A 15,487-nucleotide genomic window follows, 5' to 3' on the forward strand; every position below is an offset into this window, starting at 1 on the left:
TAATAATAATAATAATAATAATAAAAAAAAAAAAAAAAAAACACATAATTTCTCTTTATATCAGTAACGGTAAGTGCGAGAATTCCTGCAACAGATAGACGGACGGACGGACCTTAATTTAACAACAAATTTCTAATATGAATTACCGAGCGGAATAATCGAAATCACATATCTTACACATTCAAAACTTATCACGATAATTGTAATAATAATAGAAAAAATACCAAAATAATAGAATATTAATTTTCCATAAAACTTAAAATACTGTCATACTCAACTATTCCGTTACCATAACAGTGACAAAGAGCGAAAGAGAGGAAGATGAGAATTCCAAGAATTTCGCTTTAAGCCAATAACGCATTTAAACACCGTGGGAAAGTTCAAATATATTTATACCAGCACAAAATTTGCCATAATATATTTACATATGCGGATGTAGAAAATGCATATATATACGCACATATACATATATAAACATATATTGCGTTTGCTTTCTTGTCGATTTGCTATTTAACAATCGCAATAATATATGTATACATGTCGGAGAAGAACTATAAAATGATGAGATTTCAAACAACCGTATCCTAATTCCATATGCAAACACCTACACGTATATAGCACGAAAATGTTTAGCTTTGTTAAAATATGCATGAGTAACATTAGTTCATACACTAAGGCACATTATTTTCTTGTATTTGTATTTCGTTGAAATCATTGCTTAGAATAACTAAATACCGTTAGATAGATATAAAACATTTATATTTGTATAGTCATTCATTTTAGTTTATTCATTTTACGTACATTTCTATACAGTTATTCAAATGTATAACCAAATATAAAACCGCTTACATATATTCATTTATGTACATTGAAAAATTCATTTCACGTGCATTGCATTCATGAACAACTAAAGTTTAATAATCTGTTGACAGCACAAAGAAAAAAAAAAACGAATAGATTTCCAAATTAATATTTCTTTCTATTTCTAACCATAATGAAAGCCCAGATACATACATACATATATATATATAAAATACTCGTACAATACAATTGTACCGATTTCGATTATACAGATGGGATAGTTAAATGCATTTTGTGAAATGTGGTTTTAAAATCATTCAGTATGTTCGTTAATTGCGGGCGGCTTAAATACTTGTATTATTTATAAAATATTTACATTTATGTGTTAATTTGCTTTTATATATATATCTCTCTCAAATGGTCGTATAACGATCATAGAAATTAAAAAATATGTCAACTAAACAAATCGAATCAATTTATGGGAATTTATATTCGGAACTAAATACAGGATTTATATATGAACGCTTTGCCAGTAATACATTTGCAAGCGTCAAACAATAATAACGAATGCATGTAAAGCGTTCGGTTTTCTTATATTTATTTATTTATTTATATATAACTTCATAATAAAATTCGGAGCCCCTATGAGTATGCAATAAGATTAACGTGAAAGTTTTAAGCTTAAAAATGAAAATCGTTGATAGAAAATCATAAAAATTGCTAAATTACTTTATTTGCTACGATATATATCAACACTGTTACACAATTTACTTCATTGCTCTTTTGTTCAAGAAGAAACAAGTGCATTCTTAAACATGTGCTAACAAAGATTGTGTTAAATTAATGAACTTTTGTACGAAAAAACTATGAAAAATTGTAAAGAATTTTAAACAAAAAATTTATAAGGAAAATTTTTATAATGTTCGTAATTTGTTGCATGCGATTGATGCGAAAAGTAGTTGAGCCGGCACCGGTGGACTCTCAGCGTTTTAGTGAAAAACCGGCCACATGTGTCGCGTTCGTTTCGGTAATAGGCATTGTAAAAAGTAAGTTACAAAATGATTGTCTTAAATATTCTGATTAGTATGTTCTGCCGGATAAGAATTTATTTCGTTATCTAACTAGTGCGATCGCCGGGACAACTTTTTTTTTGTATCGGAAACATGTGCTATCGTGTTTCAAAAAGTGTTGGTATATCTTTTGGGTTTTTTTTTTTTTTTTTGTTGGAATAACATAATCGCGTGGGATGAAAAGATAGTAAGTAAGGCTTAACATATTTGTTGATAATTGTGTAATATTAGGCTAGTAAATTGTGTGAAATTGTTGAAAAATTAGAAAAGAGAGAAAAAGGTTGTAAAGCGGCTTTGAAAATTTAGCATAAAGAAATAAAAAAATACAAAATGGTGATATGTAAGGAAGTCATTAAATAGCAGAGTTAATAAAGTAATGAAAAAGTGCGAGCGTAAGGCCGTCGAAGAGAATACATAAGAAATTTAACAATACGAAATAAGATACTCTTCGAGAGATGCTAACATTCCAATGATAATTGCATAGCTACAAGTAAAACGCGCTACAAAGGTAAGTGATGTTTAATAATCATTTATCTCCTTTTTTTTTAATGTATTTAAATTTTATTTTCAAATATTATTGGTTTCCTTTCCGTTTTTTGAATTTTTGCATTGATTTTTAAAGGACATGGACTTAAAGAGATTATTTAGAGGTTGATTATAGTTCTAAATATTCTTTTTAAAATACAACTGTTCTTTAGAGATTAGCAAAATTTCTGAAGCGATTCTCATTTATGAATTAATTCCTGTTTGAGAATTAAATAATCGGCCTTACTTCCAAGACTGTCTAGATCCATAATATGTCGGTTAAATCCAGTTTCAATTGTCCCTCGAAACTCACTTAGCTGCTCGTTAATTCTAGGTGGGTTAAATCGGTTATTATTACATATTTATTGTTCATAAAACATTTACGGTTGCGCCTTAATTTGCTTGTGCACATAATGGTTGTAGAAAGTAGGGAAATGTTAGGTAAAACAACATACCAAATAAATCTATTTCACCAAATATTAATATAATTGCTCATATCTTTAAATTCAGGACATATATAAAGTCATTCTGCCTCAGACATACGATAGCGCAACTGACATATATTATTTATTTTTTAATAACATAGCCAGAAAGAGATCTTACTTTTATCTATTTATGTACAAGCTTATGACAATATTCGTGGCCCCTATGAATATGCAACAAAAGCTTGAAAACAGATCGTTAACGAAAGCCGGAAAAATTGATAAATTATTTATTGCTACAATATTTGTCAACACTGTTTTAATATATTTCACTGCTCTTTTATTCGTGATGACATTCTTGTGCAAACAAGTGCTAGTAAGAATTGTTATAAATTAATAAAATATTTTTTGGAGGGAAAAATTGTGAAGAAAAACTTACAAAAATTCTTGTAATATTCGCGAATTTTCAACCATTTCGTGCCACTGATTGGAAAAATAGTTGAGCTCGCAACATTTTAGTGAAAAGCCGAATACGCGTATCTCGTTCGTTTCTGTAGGTGCTAACCTGGACTTTTTTTTTGTTTGACCGTTCTTGTCGAATAAGAATTTATTTCATAATTTAGTTCGACTGGTGGGCCATTTACTTTTTTGTATTGCATTGGAAACGTGTCTGATCATGTTTAAATAACGTTGCTAATTTTTTCCCTTTTTTTGGGATTTAGGACAAAATAGTATGAAATAAAAAAAAGTAGTAAGATTTAAGATGTATTTGATAATAGCGCAATGTTAGAGAAGAGAGTTTATGCGGAATTGTTGAAAAATTAGAAAGAAGAGAGACTGAAAAAGGTTGTAAAGATGGCTTCAAAATCTAATATAAAAAATAATACATTTTTTTAAATAAGTAATGTAATAATTTAAAAAAAAAAAGGCTAAAGTGACAAAGTGTCAAAGAAATAGTTTGTAAATCGCGCACAAAAAGAATTTGATGACCTTAAATAAGACGCCCTTCATAAAATGCTAGCATTTGCATGAAAACTACGCGCTGCACAGGTAAATGACGTTCGATGATCATTTCTCTTTTTGGCTTTTTTTATTTGAATTTGAAATTATTTTTTTTTTTTACGTTTTTAAAATTTTTCTATGATTATAAGGACGCCGGCTTTAAAGAGAACGTTTGGAGGTTAACGATAGCTTTAAGCAATCACTTTCACGTGTAGCAGTTCTTTACAGATAAATGAAATTTCTAAAGTGATTCTTACTTTTTACCACAAATACATACTTTTAAAGGTGTGGATACGGAAACTTATGCGAGAAATATATTTTTTATATCCCTAAATATGCAAAAAGGATATATTTCTTTTATATATACAACGGCCGTCCTCTTCATTTTATGGGTTAAAAAATATATTGTGTAAGTTAAAAACTTGAAACCTTCAGATACAAAATATGGCGATAATTATTGCCAAATGTCAGTGTATGTTGGGTATGAATTGAGTGAAAATAGGATTTCTAGTCTTCTATTTCACTATCTTCATAAACGCGGAACAAATTAAGTCAGATTTTTGGAATAAAATGCTCTCCACCCTCTGCTGATGAGGGATGAGGATAAACAATCATTTTCAACAATTTCTTTTTTCAATGTATATTTATGCATCTATCCCTTATAATCGCTAAAAAGTATCACTTGTTAGAATTATACATTTCCCATTAAAGTCCTCATGTAGTTAGCCATCGCTGCAGACATTTACAGAAATTGATTCACTGCTTTATATACACACTTGTACACATACTTATCTTAGATTAGGTTCATTCAAAATTATACATAAAAAAAACGGAGTTTTCTTGATTTTATTTTCGCTTTCGAACCAAAAGTATTATATTAAAAAGAATGAGGTTAACCTCCAAAGTTCATGTGTTAAAAAGTAGAACATATTCTTCTTCCTAATTAATAACCAAAGTACAGAAAACTTACAGTACCTAGGATAATGCAGACTATTATCAATGACTTATAAGCTATAGCAGCTTTTCTTTGGACGTTTAACAAATCCATGTAATTGTAATGCAAAAATCATATCGGTCACGGGGTTACGAAAAAGTTTGACCACTTTTGAAGGGATGGATAGAAAATCTATAATAAAATCCAGAATGTTTTCTTTTCCGACTTTAAAGAGCAGTAGATGCAGTTGGTTAATCCATTCATTGGTAAATTGCATTAAGTTGTTAGTTAGTGGAAGAAAAGTGTATATATAGAATATGCACAGACTGCGATAGTAGAAAAGAATATGAAATGAAAAATTCTGATAGAAATGTCTTCTAACGGAGACTTGATGTTCTTTCTTCTTCTTGAAAGGATATCGAAATATTCCCTTCAATTCAAATAACAATATTTAATTTTCATTTACTAGCTCTTATTAAGTACTCACAAGCAGAAGGAATGCAATAACATATAATGAGAAATAATTTCATTTGAAGAAAAAAATATCCATCAATTTCCTTAGAGAATAATTGCATTTGATTTTCATATTTCATGTAAGAACAAATAACAGTCTCTCCATCCACTCGTAAAGATGTACACAAACAGTATAATTATGTTTTCTTAATGAACACTAGAAAAATTTATTTATGTTTACAAATCCTAATTTTGCTTGATAGAGTTTAGTCTACACGCTCACAAGTTCGTACACAAATAGTTCAATTTACTGTATGCCTTAAGAAAAAAATTCATGGCATTTTTCATAAAACCTTCAATAAATACTTCTCTTATTTTAAATAAATTTTATTAAATTAAAATCATCTTGCCAATTGATAGTCTTTTAGTATTTTTCTAGCGAAATTATTATGCTGCTTAAAGCAACTGTTTTCCACGCCACTCTTTTGAAGTCGATCTTACAACGCAGGCCGATACGCGATGACGTCGAGTCCGGCCCACTTCCTTGTTCTAGCTCCCGGAGTTATATAAAAATTAGATTTGCCCCATTGACGAAAAAAATTGGCCACTTCCGAGCAAGGTACTGAAAAGCCGCAAAGTCCGTACCGATTAGGTGGTTGCATCAAAATTTCTTAGCTAAAGTCTCTTAATTTTCGTCGAATCATCAAAGATATGTTTGCGCAGGCATTGTTATGACGGAAGGCGGCATATTTCCTATTCCGGTTAACTCCCGATAATTTACATTAATTGAACGATTTAATCGCATCGTTTGTTATTAGTTCTTTACAATATAGATTGAAGGGTAAATTGTCTGCCCAGTTTGCAACACGTTATGTTCTACAATGCCGTTCCAATCTCCCCATTAGCTTACGTGGTGAGAATTCTGACTTTGTCACAGCAGCAATGCGAAGATGTAATTTCGGTCCAAACTATCGCGCTGTTTTTCGCATTCACCTTTATGCTAAGCCAAAGTAATTCTGCTAAGAATTGTGGCTCATTTTTAAAATATTATTCTCCAAGAGATCAAAATCGATATCCAAACAATTCTTAGTTTCGTAAACGGTGATAGTGTTCTCTACTTATTTACTAGTTCTTCGATGTATGTATGTGTATTTTCTTAATTAGTAAAACCCGAAGATTGGTTAGGCGAGAAAAAAATCACCAGAGTACACGATCGTTCCGTACGAAACAACATGACATTGATAATGAAGAAAACAGGAAAGAAAGGGAATAAGTAAATATTCAACTAATCGGAAAAGATTTATTATTGGATATTGTTTTTCCAACTACAAAGAAATAATGGTAGAGGTTACTTATTCGCCGTTGCCAGGGAAAGAGTGATACGTCATCTGCCTGTCCTGGAGTAATTTTCTGCGACTGAAACTCTCTCTTGTTGACTTTGCTTGTAATACATTTTTCGCGACGAAAAACAATCTATGTATTGAAGATGACTCGATATCATGGCAGCTGAAACAGGCAAAGATCTCCCCGCTCTTCGAAAACGTAATCGTAAGGAAACCAAGGAAAAAATGCAGTTGACAATCCAAACTAAAGCACTTTCCGATCACACACAGCCAAAGAAGACAAAATATTCGCGGCAAGAATTAGCTTAGAGTTTTTGACTTACGGTTGCTAAATACTGTTCACAAACTTTTACATAACTAGCGTTCTAGACCAATGTAACAAAACGAAGGAGAAAGGGCGGTCAACCGTTAACAGTTAGGATTTTGAGCCGATTCAAGCCACTTGTAATCGAAGACAACGTTCGCTGCTTAGAATAGTCGCGAGATATGAAAAATGGTATCCGTAAGTTAACATAAAAGAATGATTGAGTCGGAAAAAAATACTCTCTCATAGCCCAATTGCGTCTAGAAGAAGAGCCCATATAACATGAATGGAAAAGAATGCTTAGCCGAAAATTGAAGTCGGTGTACGAGATTTTTTTTATGATTGCTAAATTTTTAGCCCACACCCCTGTGATTATTCATTCCTTTATCATCTTATTCTTTAAAGTCGTTAAGATTAAGAGTGCATCATTAGTAACGAAAATGAATGGATGAATGAAATGAATACGATTAACTGTAAGATTCATTTGCTTCAGCCAATACGATAAATTAAAATAAAATATGATCCTTTTCTTCTCTAATTCCCTATGCACTTGCACTTTGTTTGTTAAGGTAAATAGCTTTTTATAGTTGATTTATCCAGCAAATATCTAAAGTATATTATCTTGACTTTCGGATTATAATAATAAACTTGAAGATGAAAAATTATTCATGACAAATTTACATTAATTAAATTTCCAAGCTCATTAAGTTCATTTAGTTGCTCTTTTCTTTCTTTTTTGTATGTTATCTTAGTTTTATCATACTTGCCGATAAGCATAGGTCAAGTTTGTCAAATGTTTGTGACCCATAAGAAGATATATTGGCAACAACAACTGTTCACCTATATCCCTCGATTTCATTTATTAAAATCTTACCAAAGCAAAGCATGAAGCAAAAAACAAAAAGCTAGCAAGACCTTCGAAGCATTTATTGTTAGTGAGCCGATCACTTCGGAACAAATTACTTACATAATTCGTAAAAGTTTTTGAATCATAGGACTTTTTTTTCAATTAGTCATGAAGCCAGAGTTGAAGCGAAAAATTTGAAAGATGCAAGAAACTAATCGGACTGCGGAGCAAAGAGTTAGGAGGCATGGAAATATGCGATGAGAGTGGGATGCGAAAGTTCTAGCAAACGCTGTAGGACGATAGAGAGGATTTTGGGGTTTGCCATGAAGAAGAGATTAGGAAAAACGAGAACAAAACAAAAATGTGAGTTATTCACTTGACTATTAAAATCTAACACAACCACTAGAGATTGCTCACAAAGAAAGGCCAACCTGTACTTCACTACTAAGCTAACATTACGCGCAGCTATATGAACTTTAACATTCACAAACAAGAAAAAGAAGAAAGGAAAGAAAATGACCTCCTCGATTAACTCTAAAAACCCGTAACCCTGAAAAACACCCTGGTATTAGCGAAGAGATAGATGATACCCTTGGATAACTGTGTTTGTTAACGAATATTATGTAGTGTAGTGTTACGATTGTGCATCTGAGCACATGACAATGGAAGTTAAATGAAAATATTTACTTACTAATTGTAGCAGCAGGAGCTTGTTGAGCGTTTGTAACCATGAATTACAACAACAATATATTGATCGAGTCGTACACTTTTCATCCATTTTTTAATGTTAAACTGCCTCGTCTGCTAAAATACAGGTGACTGCATAAATACTGTTGAACTATTCGTGCATGTATTTCTTTTAACTTAAACGATACTTGATGCTGGTAATAACACTCGTAGCAAGGCTCATAAGCCATAACATTTATCAAAGCAGACAGTAACTAAGCGACAAGTACATTATTTTTTATCAAACTAAAAAACTGAAATACAATAACTAAATAACTGAATAAGAAAAATTCTCGTAACTCGTGATTTCTTGCTTCTTGCTAAACTAAGCACAAAACATTTTACACATAATAAAAAATTTACAATTTAATATTTATTTATTTATGTGAGAATCCGTTTTCGAAATTTTCTCTGCCATTAACGAAACAATGCGGAAATGGAATCTGCAAATAAAAAAATCAATTAGAAAATATTAATAAAATTAAAAATAATTAAGGGGAGAGAGAACACATGCAAATATCAAAAATTATTATTATTTCCTTAACATAATAAAATTTAATTATATACGTTTAGCAAGTGCAAAAATAATAAATAAATGTTTTCATTGCCAACCAAGAGCAAGCACTTGCATGGGCACTAACAACTAGAACATAGGCATGAGGGAATGCCTCGACGGTGTGAACATTGTTGAGCTGCATTTAGTTTTCAGATCAGTTTCAAAAAAAACCTGTTGTAAGCTTATATATAGGACGACACTTAAAGCCTATAGCAATCAATAGCAGGTAACGGTCTAGAATTTGACAAAAGTATTCCAAAAGCCAGTGAAATTTAAGCAAAAAAATGAACATGGATAACCATAGAATATGTCGACAAAAGATATAAATCTACAACTTACAACCGATAGTAGGCTCTGACCTGAAAGTTGATAGCGAAATTTTCTCGAGGTAATCCAAAGTTCAGAGTAGAAATGATTCCCAGATACGTCATCTCATCAACCTATGGTTGACAAAAAGACAGAGAGAAAGAGAGAGAGAGAAAGAGAGGGAGAGACGGAAAGAGAGAGACTCGAAATTCTTCCCCTTTGGCACAGAGAGAGAGAGAGCGTAACTAGAGAGTTTCTCATTTTCAAGTTTTAGACAACCGTATAAGTTATGGTAATGCAATGTAAGAACAGATCCTTTTTTTGCAGTTTTGAATGGTTGGAATTCTAGAAATTGTACAAAGGCCTTTTTGGAGGGGTTTTCTTTTCTCATTTAATTCGAACGAAAATGTTGTTGAATTGTGACGAGGGATGAAAATGTACTCATTGCAATCCGACGAATGAACTTCGATTTTAAAATCTATTGTGCAGTGCACTTAAAGTCAACTCAGAAAATCAAGGGGACCGTCATTGTGGAACGCTACCTATTGGTAGCGTTTTTGATATTGGTAGAATTTCTATTGAAACTGACGAAAAAATTTTCCTGACCAAGAAAAAAGTACTCCGACGTTCGTCCTTATATTGCAAAATCTGTTCGTGAGATATTACCGGCATTCGAGTGGAATGCACAGATTATAATGCGAACATGTTCTTAGCGGGACTTGGAAAATTAGCTTAAGTCGCTCTTAAAAGTAAACCGAACGTATAATTCAGGATAATTCTGTCAATAACTTCGCACATGTGTAATGAAAGATTTGTTACAATCATATCAACGTCTTTGCATCTTTATAAGCGATAAAGCCTTTGTATTTTAAAGCCTCTGTCATTTTCAAAAATTTTCGAAATGTTTATTTTCCATCTTTGCTAGAAAACGATTTCATAAATATCTCATAGCTGAATTTTGCAGTCAAGGGCTTCACAATAGCGCAGGAAATACTAAGAAAGATGCAGCTTCCAGAGGAAAGAGATTAAAGTATTAAATAATGGGAGTGAAGACGTCTAATGAGTACATTTTAAAACTACAAATAATCCAAAGTCGATTAGTTAAGTATTAGTAAAAAGCAAAGTTGAAGGAGCAAATTTAGACGCAAAGCGGAGCCGACACTACCTAAGTAAATCAAATTTTTAACCAATTAAGCGCGTTGACCGCTATAGCGATATACTCCTATATTCGTTACAGAGAAAGCAGAGTATGTGTGTAATATGATTATGAGATTGTAATGATAAAATTTTATGAAGAAATCCTAGAAGAATGGATGGATGGATAATAACGCATATATTCTTTACGTACAGCTAATTGGTTAAGTGGCTGGTTACTTCGGCAGACTAATTTCGCTTAATTTTGCGAAGTCCATGCAAAGGAATAAATAAGTGCAAGAAGTTAAATTCGTATTTAACTAGCAAGGACACCTAACCCGAGTTCCGTAGACACCCCGATAGAGCTCTGTTAGACTAGGAAACGTGGAACATTTTTGTGCCCACCACATGAATCTATTTGAAAATAGCTCTTAAAGAAGCTAAACGAATTCAAATTCTGTTTATAGGAACTATTTTTAACAAACTTTTGAAATTTGTTATGCTAGCGAAAAATGTCTATCGAAAAATCTCAAAATTTGAGAGTCTAGTGCGGTCAAACTAGAGAATGTTACCAATATTCGTGAATCTGCAAGAAAACACCTGTCGAATGAGCAAACTTTTCTTTGAGGAACAAGTATTTATATAAAGGTATTATTATATAAGGTAGAGTTTACAGACCTCTGTTAAGGGAAATGGTAGGCACTCTTGGAAAAATATGCGTGTACGAGAAATACTTTATGAATAACTAATTTATTTATATAATAAAAGGTAAACTTTTAAAATCGATCATTAACTCGCCCGTCTGTGCAGATGTATGCCAGCTTAACAAGCAGATTGGCAAACACCCGCAATTAATTATCCTAAGTATCTTACTCGGACTTAAAAAAAAAAAAAAGAAAAAAAATATTCTCTACAAGGACCATTTTGCTTTTCCCTGTACATAAGGAGAAATTTTTCTCTTATTGTGTTCACTTTTTCATTAAACGATCAATCAACAGCATTATTGCATGTATAAGGGTTTTTTTTTTTTTTTTTTTTGTTTAAACTTAATTGCTTGCTTTTTCTTTTTACTCGTGCTGGTATTAACTTTTCCTTTCCATACATATTCCATTCAATACGCATTTTATTCGCTCCGTGCCGGATGCTATGTGGGTTAACTAAGTAAAGCATTTAAGTATTATGAAAACAGATTTTATTAAGTATTTCTCTTACATTGCTGCACATACATACTTGTATAAACGTACAAAACGTACAATACGTATACAACATGTACAGATGTACATGTATTTAGTATTCTGCCTGCCACTTAACATTGTTAACATTGCCATGTGTACATTTGTTTATGCGTTTATTGTTCTAATTGCTTAACGTGCTGTTAAAATAAAAAAAGGCATTTACGAAGAGATTCTCTCTTCATTTGTAAAATGAAATAACTGATATTAAAGTATATAGTTATAAAAAGAAAATGAATGAAAATAATCAAGACTATGCATTATTATGCAATTTCCTCCAGGGATCACGATTAGTCGAAATTTATTCCTCACTTTTATATATATTCAAATACAATTGTAATAATTTTTCTTATATTATAGATAAGATTCGACATATAATATGTAATATATAATAGTTGAAAATATATACCAAGAATAGTAGTGTCCATCAAAACAGATTCGAAGAAATAGTTGCTATCCAACTAATTCGAAAATTCAATCCAAGTGTTTGATTGGTATTCTATTGAAATGAGTACAAAATATTCGCTACACATTTTCAACAAATAAAACAAATTTCCTATGCGAGGACTTTTGAAAGCTGCTTGCAAGCATAAAGTCATGGACTCATCTAAACGATGTTTAGTTATTGCAATGAGGCGAATGAGGTCCATGTGCTAAATTTCAGATCAATCAGTAACCAGTTCACTACAGTTCAATATTTTCATACGATGACTGTACGTCATGAAATGAAGAACAATTTCAAGTCTTGAGTGCATAACCAAAAGAAATTTTTTTATAAGAGGATTAAAGTAATTTGCAAACATTAGCTACAGAATTTTATTTTTCTATTCACTCAGGGCATGTCTCCTATTTTTGTAACAGAGTGACGACCAGAAAGGGGAAGTATCAAAGAAAGGCAAAGGTATAGGGAGGCAGCCGCAGCCCAACCGATTGAACACTCACTGTAGCTAAGACCAAAGTAAACTCCAGCGCATTCAGATTTGAACCTACAAATATTGACTTGTTAGTCTTGGTTCTTACCTACTCTAGCGGGCGAGGAGATTATTTGATTTGGGACTTTTTGCAGCATTTGAGAAATGACTAGCGAGGGCAACGACTGAGAATCTCATGCTAATTCAAATTTGGCGTTATTACGCTTAAATTTTTCCTTTCTCTATACAACCGCAAACCTAGAGGATATGAAATGCTTATGAATCTCCTTAGAGAACTTTTCATCTGTCCGAAAATATGGTTTACATTTCGATATGTATATATATATTTTTATATTGTATATATATATTTTTCCCCCGGTAAATATCATTGCTACAAAACGAGCCAAAGTATTATATTCAGGCAGAGTCAATCATTAAGGTATTGTCGTCTCTTCATAAATAGGAAAATCAACCATACGTTTGGACATTTTTTCACCTTATTATTACCCTGCGCTGTTTTAAATTAAGCCTTTAGTTTCACTATTTTCAGTGCAATAAATATTTTACCTCCTTGTCGTCTTGAATTATCTTTCGTTGGCTAAAAGATAAGCTGCTGATTACAATTGAATATTAATTGGAAACTGATTTGATTACTATCTAATTTTAGTTGAAGCCAATATTTTCAATTAATTCTTTATAAATTTCCTAAAATATTCAAATCCAATATGAATTTGCCCTTAGGGCATTTACCACAATCCACATACATCTGAGAACACATTTCATTTCAGTTGATGATGTGTTTCAAATAAAACCGCAACAGTGTCCATTACTTGTCTGAGCTACGGTCATAACTAAAATTAATTACGTAAAGTATAAGTTGATTACGCCTTGATTGTGTGAGGTGATTTGAGGTATTTGCTTTTTCCTATTTTCATATGTGTACGTATTTTTACGTAAAACTAACATTGAGGTAACACCACAACCCGACTGACTCCCAAATTTTTGCTTTTGGATAATTAATATCGTCATTCATAGGGCAAAATAACAAATATCTACAAATAAATGTCACAGAACAACATATTTCGCAAGACGGCAGAGTAAAGCAAAGCCTAACTATAAAGTAAATGTCACATAAAATATTAGCGTGTGCCTGTGCGTCGGCTCGTCCGCCGTATGCGTGTGCGCGTCCACTTAGTCTTATTTATTACCAAGAATATAAATATGTACATTTTATTACTTTTTGTGTATAATAACTTTGGGCATTTCGTAAGAAGGATTTTTCTTTATTTTTTTTCAAAAGGAATGCATAAATAACTGATATGATACCATGAAGTGTGTAACACCCAGATATTTGATCAGTAAATATGTAACTATTTTTGGAAAATTAAAAAAAGAAAGAAAAAAAATTTTGCCTTTTCTTCAACCAGTATAGGTGGAACAGATTAATGGAATCGATCTTCAAGATCGGTTGTTAAATTTTAAAATGGTGGCAGTTAAGAAAAGAAGAAGACATTAAAACTCTAAACTCAGTTAAGGCCAACAATTCAATACTCCAAGTCTCCTTGGTTAATACATCTACTCATAAAAGGCTTAAGATTGTATTTTATTGATACTTAAGGGCTTAATTTTTATTAGATAGCTTATATTACATCGCGAGAAGCTAGCAAAATATACCTACGTTTTCCAAATTTAATCCCGGAAAAATATGTCAAATAATTATCTTTTACCAATAATAAAACACTAAAACCTAATCCTCTTTGCCATATAGAAACTAATTTCTCCACTTAAGTTGTTTTAACTTTTATAAAATCCTTAAAGACCTTTTGGCCTAGCATTGTTATGATGGACGACGACACCTTTTTTCCCGATCAATTAATTGTATTCACTGTCGGGAGTAAGAAGTGAAAACGATCTGACGGGTCAGGCTCGAAAAGCTTATAAAACACGATTTTCTTCCCGTTCCTCCAAAATGCAAGTCGTTACCATACGTGGCGTCAATGTGGGTTTTGTCACCGTCTATGCAATGTCATGTATCTTGGACTAAGACTTTTTCCGCATACGAATGTCGTATGCGATCGGCTTTCCATTGCCACCCCCTACTCATTCAATTTCCTTAAAAACTTATTGGTTTCGTTTCGTTTTAGCACCGATTCACAGATATTAATTGGGTCCATTGTATTCTTCCCTGCCTCTTGTCCTGGTGTCCTTGACCTCATGCAAATACTTTACAGCTATTTTTTTTTTTGGTTAATGCTTAGTTCTCTAACCATGGTAATGAAATTGAAATTTTGTAGTTTTCCTAATTTTTTTGAAGAATTTCATCGACTTTACCAATTATCTGAGAACGAGAGCGCGACATGTCTGTAACATCGAAATTTCCAAAGACAGGAACACTCTGCTGACTTTGCTAACGGATCTTCACAATAAACATCAGGAATGTTTTCTAAGTTGACTGCCGTGCGCTTCTACAGTTGCATTTGATCGAGATGACATTATTACAAAGTTGCGAGACTTTAACGCAATTTATTAGGAAAAACGTGACAAAACTTTCCACAAACCTTTTTAAATAGCTCATGCTATTTCTATTAGTAGGCTCGATACTTTTTATAATGCCTAATGTAGACAACGCATCAAAACCGATCAAAATTGTAACGCGAAGGGAAAACAATATTCTGTGCAAGCTATTGTTCCCTTTCTTCTTCATTGTTCTTCCTTATGTCACAAGTGAGCAATTATCTATTTCACTTAACACTTTTCTTTATCTTTCCTTAATTTTATTTGTGCAGTTAAAATAATGAAAAGTACTTTAAAAGTCGAACATAATTACAAGCACACATATCGTCACTTGCATATTGAATGCATTCACTTACGGGCTTTATAGGGACTTTAAATAAATATATCGCAATACATAATGATATGTG

General features: G+C 32.1%; 1 protein-coding gene across 1 annotated transcript in view; it reads right to left on the bottom strand.

Annotated features, from left to right (window-relative positions):
* Positions 1-15,487, bottom strand: part of LOC119638900 (octopamine receptor Oamb-like) — a 95,153-nt gene that overhangs the window by 38,162 nt on the left and 41,504 nt on the right. Inside the window, 1 exon segment of the mRNA XM_038035997.1 lies at positions 8,393-8,870. The gene's annotated coding sequence lies outside the window, so the exon portion shown is untranslated.

This window comes from Glossina fuscipes, unplaced genomic scaffold (assembly GCF_014805625.2).
Source record: "Glossina fuscipes isolate IAEA_lab_2018 unplaced genomic scaffold, Yale_Gfus_2 110, whole genome shotgun sequence".
Classification (NCBI taxonomy): domain Eukaryota; kingdom Metazoa; phylum Arthropoda; class Insecta; order Diptera; family Glossinidae; genus Glossina; species Glossina fuscipes.